This window comes from Humulus lupulus, chromosome 4, assembly GCF_963169125.1.
Source record: "Humulus lupulus chromosome 4, drHumLupu1.1, whole genome shotgun sequence".
NCBI classification, from domain to species: Eukaryota; Viridiplantae; Streptophyta; class Magnoliopsida; order Rosales; family Cannabaceae; genus Humulus; species Humulus lupulus.
The window spans coordinates 34,815,676-34,821,766 of record NC_084796.1 but is presented as its reverse complement, the minus strand read 5'-3'; the positions used below and the strand labels follow the sequence as shown (position 1 = coordinate 34,821,766).

At 32.7% G+C, this 6,091-nt stretch overlaps 1 pseudogene; it reads left to right on the top strand.

Annotated features, from left to right (window-relative positions):
• The first annotated feature begins 657 nt into the window (after window positions 1–657).
• LOC133832067 (DNA-directed RNA polymerases II and V subunit 8A-like) lies at window positions 658–1,563 on the top strand (annotated as a pseudogene).
• Window positions 1,564–6,091: the final 4,528 nt, after the last annotated feature.

Genomic DNA, 6,091 nt, shown 5'->3' with positions numbered 1-6,091 from the left:
GGTGAATGGAGTCAAGGAGCCGAGCGTTATTCGATTCGAGGATGTAGTTTTGTTTCATGTCTTTTTACATGTATTTTCCGCACTATCTATGTAATGTCTTTTTACTTTAAGTTATGTTTTGTTTTAAAGACAATGGGTACCCATAACCTACTTATTTATGAAAGTAACTCTATTTCTACAAGTTTCCAATAAAGTATGGTATTTTCGCAAAAATGTAAGTTTTATGTATAGTTTCGTTAATGGTCCAAAAGTCTAGATTAGTGGGTCATTACAACTAATTATCATAAACACACTATTAATCATACATTTACGCATTTAAATCAATAACATTCATTCTAATCCCATTTATGCCCTCCCAGCACACCAATCAAGGCCCTTAAGCCTTATTAGCAAATTTGGGTCGTTACAGATGGCTTCTTCTTCTTCTTCTTCTTCACCTTGGCACGCTGTGGACGATGACTTAGGTTCAGGGTTCACACTTGGTAAGTTTCTCTATCGAATGTATATTTTTTTCTTCTTTTTTTTTCTTATCTAATGTGGTTTGTGGGAGGTCTCACTTTTGCGAGATCGTGGGTTGGGTCTGGATTGTGCATTTTATTCACGTGCAAGTTTCCAGTAGTGATTTGTGGTGGTGGTGGAGCGTAGGTTAAAAATGGAATGACCATATATATATATATAGCTAGAGGAGGATATCTGGAAAAACGTGCTAAGTTCCAACAACAACAACTAGATCAAGTAAAAACAAAGGAATATCTGTTTTCAGGTTAAAGGGGCTATACCTGTTGGAATAGCCTGAGTTGGGAAGGTAGGAGCTTAGACTCTTCTAATGATCTACCTCAACAATTTTTCATTGTCCAAGGTCTCTTTATTGACCATTAATATGAAAATCACTTTTAAAAAAGATAGTACAAGTATTCTTTTGTTCTATTTATGTTCTTTTTAACTTGTTCAAACTATTTTTCTCTGATGTGATTGTGAAGTAGCAAAAACGCTAAAGTTACATAAAATGTACTCGCTTTGTGCTTCCTTTCCAAGCTTAGCGAAAATCTCTTGCTGACAAATTTGAATACGTTATGCATGGATTGCTCTATAAACTGCCAGAAGAAGGCTCAAGGTCTGAGTGAAAAGTGTAAGTAATGTAATTAATATTTGGACATACAAGGTGTTCGTCGTACACACATGAAGATTGTATCTCATACAATCATAGAATTGTCTCATTTCTTGGGTTATGGATTTTTTTTATCTAAATCAATATGACCTCTTACAAAATTTGTATTTTGTTTCAGGGGGATATATGTTTCTTATGGTGGGCTTCAGATGGTGCTGAAAGGGGATCCTTCCTGTTGTACTAAGTTTAGGCATGATCAGAAGTTATTCCTGCTTATTAGAAAGGTCCCTTATGATTTTGTTGCAAAGTAAAGAGTTGGTGATAGATAGAAAGAAGTTCTTAATCATAAGCTGTAATGCACATCTACACAAAATTCCTGATGTTTCAATTGTAATCCATACACATTTGGCGCTGTGGCTCACGAAAATGGTGGAACATATATGTTGTTGTTTTCATTTTTAGGACTATATTCTTTTTGCAAGTTTCGATCCATATCTATTTATACTCAAGATATGACTTCAATTAAGTATTTGACCCCAAAAATGCATTGGTTACAATTCGTATCAAAAAGCCTTTCCATCTCTCTCATTAGCCCAAGTTTCGATTCATCTTCAACCATGGTAATTAGTTATTCTCTACATGTTTGTTGTTATGCATATATAGGAATAAAGTATCTATAGGGAAGGAGTTATCTATGAATGTAAATACTTGTTGTTCTTTTCATATTTTGTTAGTTTTTGAAGTTGTTGATTTGACTTGAGAGGATAACTTTATTTTACATTTTATGTTTTAGCACAACTTCGTGGTTTGGTTATATTCTGATACCTTTTTACTGCGCAACTGCTTTTTAATAATTCTTATTTTCTGGATTATTTGTGCAGTAAGGTTAGCTATAAATATGCCTTGTACGAAAATATTTGTCTTTTATTATGCTTTTGTGTATAGCATAGAAGATTCATTAAAAGTTAAATACAACACTAATGAATTTATTGTGGTTTTAGCTGATCATATTTGCCTTAATATCCCTATCTGACTGAATTCCAGATGATGTGATTCCAATAACTTGCTTCATATTATTTTTCCTATTTGCTCTTCAACATTATGATACGCACCGAGTTGGATTCTTCTTTGCCCCAATTGTGTTGACGTGGCTACTATGCATCAGTACCTTTGGCTTGTATAATATATTTCGCTGGAACCCAGATGTTTATCAAGCTCTTTCCCCATATTACATGTTCAAGTTCTTGAAGAAGACAAGGATAAGTGGATGGATGTCTTTAGGTGGAATATTACCATGCATAACAAGTAAAATAGGAGATCACACATAATATTTTGAGCCATTTTTCTTAGGAAAGAAAACAGATCTCTTTGTTTGTTTGTTTTTTTTTTGCATGTTTGACAATAGCTTGCTCGTGACTTGGAATCATGTTCGATTCATACAAGAGAAACAAGCTGCAGGCAAGACGTTGATTACATGTCTATTGTCGAGGGTGAGGACACTTTTTACAGTTCATCTAATTTTTGGGTAGTGGGGGTTTGTTGAGTGATTTTTGTCATAATATAATTTATAAAATTTTCCTAAAATAGAGACTATTATTTTTTTTGTTCAAAAGGTACGGGAAAATATGGCAATAAAATAATGATTGCATTTAGTTGTTATTGTTTCTCAGTCTCTTTGAACTGTATTCCTGACTAGGACCTCCTATCTTGTCTGCTTACCATGAGTTTTTATTTTTTAAGATAACAATTGGTTTTTGTTCTGTGGATCATTAGATCTGTTTTATTAACATAAGGATGTAATATTTGCTTCTACATTTACTGTCATTCTAGTCATAGAAATTTAGTATAGTTTAGTTACAAGTTTAATTGCTTTGCACCTATAAGGGCTCTATAACCCATGCCTGCAAACTGGAAGAGTCATCAGGGAAATAGTGTTTGAAGTGTTTGTTGATAAGGAAGTTTTATATTGTATTTTAGATGAATCTGAATCTACTTTTCATGAGGCTTTTCTTAGTCGTCTTACGGAAACTGGTGCAACAGAAAGTTCATCTTTATGTGACCTTCCGAAACAGATGGAAGGTGATCAACAGAGTGCCTCTGAATAGACTAAGAACATCTTAAGTAATTTAGTTGCTGCTGTTGACAATCTGTGGTATCTAAAAGATGGAATACATACTGTAGTCTTGAAAAAACTTTTAGAAAATGGTAAGAGCTATGTGGGTTTTACAGTTTTATTTTTGTATGATACTTCAAGCACTGATCTGTAGACTGATCTCAGTTTTTGGTGGATCCTGCTCCATTTTCTAGGATCTTGCAGGAAAAGGACACCAAGTGAATTAGTAGAGAGGTTAAGAACTTGAGGGTGGCATTTACTGACCTATTTTTGAAGCATAACACTTTCAAAGAAACTACAAAGCCATCGAGATATTGATGCAAAGAATAAAGCCGAGCTTAGAATATTAAGAGGTAACTCCACTCTTTTTTTTTTGGTATAATCAATAAATAATGATACACATTCCACGCAAATAAATAAGTATATAAATTAACAAGGTTTTTATTTTTATTTTTATCATTTTTCTAGTAAATCGGTCTTTAGTGTTTTTGATTCCCATCTTTTCAGTATAATGAAAAAAATAAGTTGGGGCAGCACCCACTTGTGTTGGTTGGTCAATCAATGAGAAGAAATTTGGTATTTGTAACTTCGTCTAAAAATGAAGTGCCAGATTAGTATATTATCTTTTTCATTTTAATAAATATGCATCGTATTGGTACTCATAGGAGCCTAAACTTTCTCAAATCCTTCATATAATACATTAGAACTTTCGAATGATCATAATTTATAGCAATTTAGGGAATCTTGTGGTCACTTGATAAGTGGATGGTGGTTACGTAGTCGTCATCCATCACTCCTTTGTTCCTGTAGTCGTCATACATTGTGTTCTTAAAGTGTACGACCACTTCGGGTCCAAGAAGAAGAAGGTAAGGTAAGTCATTTCTTTAGTTTTTCCTTGGGTTATAGACCGTAGACATGTCCTTAGAACCTTTGTTTTGATTGTAGAAGAAAGCAAGAGAAAGAGGGAGTGTTATTGGAAGTTCGGTACAAGAATAGTCAGAAGAAAAACGTAAGTCCGAACCTATTTTGTGTTGATTTTTCTCTTAGATTCTGAGTACCAAATTCATGTCAAATGGTTTTGTTGTGTTCATAGCCTTGTGGACTAAGTTGAGGAGAAGAAGGAACCACCAAGAACCGGCCATAGTAAGAGGTACAAATTCATAGATTTCCTTAGTGGTTTACGGTTCCAATTTTTCGTTTTCATTTCTTAGGATGGCTATGAATTCGTGGGACGTTTTATATAGTTTTAATCTGTGTTTAGGGACTATGAAATTTCATTAAGGGGGTGTGAATGGTTTAATATGTTAAGGATTAATTTTTGGGCCTGAATCTGTCTTTTGCTTTCATTAGCCTTTTTATCTCCACTTTCTTATTGTATCTTTTGTCCTCTGTTGTCTGTGTAGCTAGTTGCATATATAACTGTTTGCCCCAATTATATAATATTATATTTTCAATATATTGTTCAAATTTAATAACCCAAGGATTAATCTGCACATATAATTATATATATACTTTTTCTTTATTAGAATATATATATATGTGTGTGTGCCAATATAGAGATGATTTATAATAATGTGAGACTTAATTATAATGATAATTAACTGAGAATTGAAGGATTAATCAATGAGTTATATATATTAATTTAACCTGTAGATTTCCAATGAGGTATAGAAATAGAAGCAAGCCAAGCATAGACAGTAGTGTTGCAAAGCAGGTTTCCCAAGGATTGGGACTTGTTTGGAGGTTTGAACCAGAGGAACTGCACAAATATGGATAGGATCAAAAGTTTGTTTGATTCTGTATTCAACTAATGTATAAAAAATTCTATTACTTATGCATCTAAGCATATAATTTTATATTTGTATAATTAATAAGCGGAGGATAATGTGCTTTAAATTAATTAAAAGTGAAGAAAGATATAAGAAGCATCATCCTTTTAATATTAGGCCTAGTAGTTGATACATACAAAGAGTTTTTAACTATGATAGTTTTTGTTTCAGTTGTTTTCTTCTGAAATAAATTAGCCTTCTTTAATGTAATGTCTTTCAACTGAAATGTGATAGAATTAACAATATATATTCAGAGTTGTGTTGTTGAATTAATTATTTTTAATAAATCATATATTTTTATTTGTAGCTATGATATATGAATGAACTTTATTAGCTTACCATAATAATTATGATCATGCAATAGTGCACATCCAGGCAACTTATAAAAGACATTAAAAGTGAAATTGAACGCGATTCCACTCAACTGGTATTGTTGTTAATGTATAGTTTAAGTCTTTTGGCTCAATACAGCATATGTACATGTGTGTGTACGTATATATACATATTTATATAATTGTACTCTTTCAAGTTTGTGAAGAAATATTTTCATTGGTTTTCAGGTTTCACCTTACCATTGCATACCATGGGCGAGCATGATCTATTGTATTCTCTGGAACGGACATTATTCAACTGAGGTTAGAACTTATGTTTACTGTTTTCTCTTTCTTTATTTAAGGCTTTGTTATTCTTGTTTGGTAACTGGAAAAAAAGAGGTACAGGGAAAAACATGGACAAAAATTGAACTAAAATTTATGAAGAATTAATGATCATGGAATAAGAGCCATTACTTTGCTCTAGCTTTTCTCTTTCTCACTCTAAATTTCTATCCAATTTCTCTCTCTATCTCTCACCTCATCCCCTCTTCTCATTTTCTTCCCCATTTCACTATGCTTTCTTCTTTTCTATCTCTTGACCTCCATTTCTCTCTTCTCATTATGAGTTTTCAATCCTTCTATCAAATATTAGTTTTCCTAGAATTATTTTTTCCCCTAACTACCAAACAAGAGAGAAAAAAAAATAGAGGAAATTAAACCTTTCCCT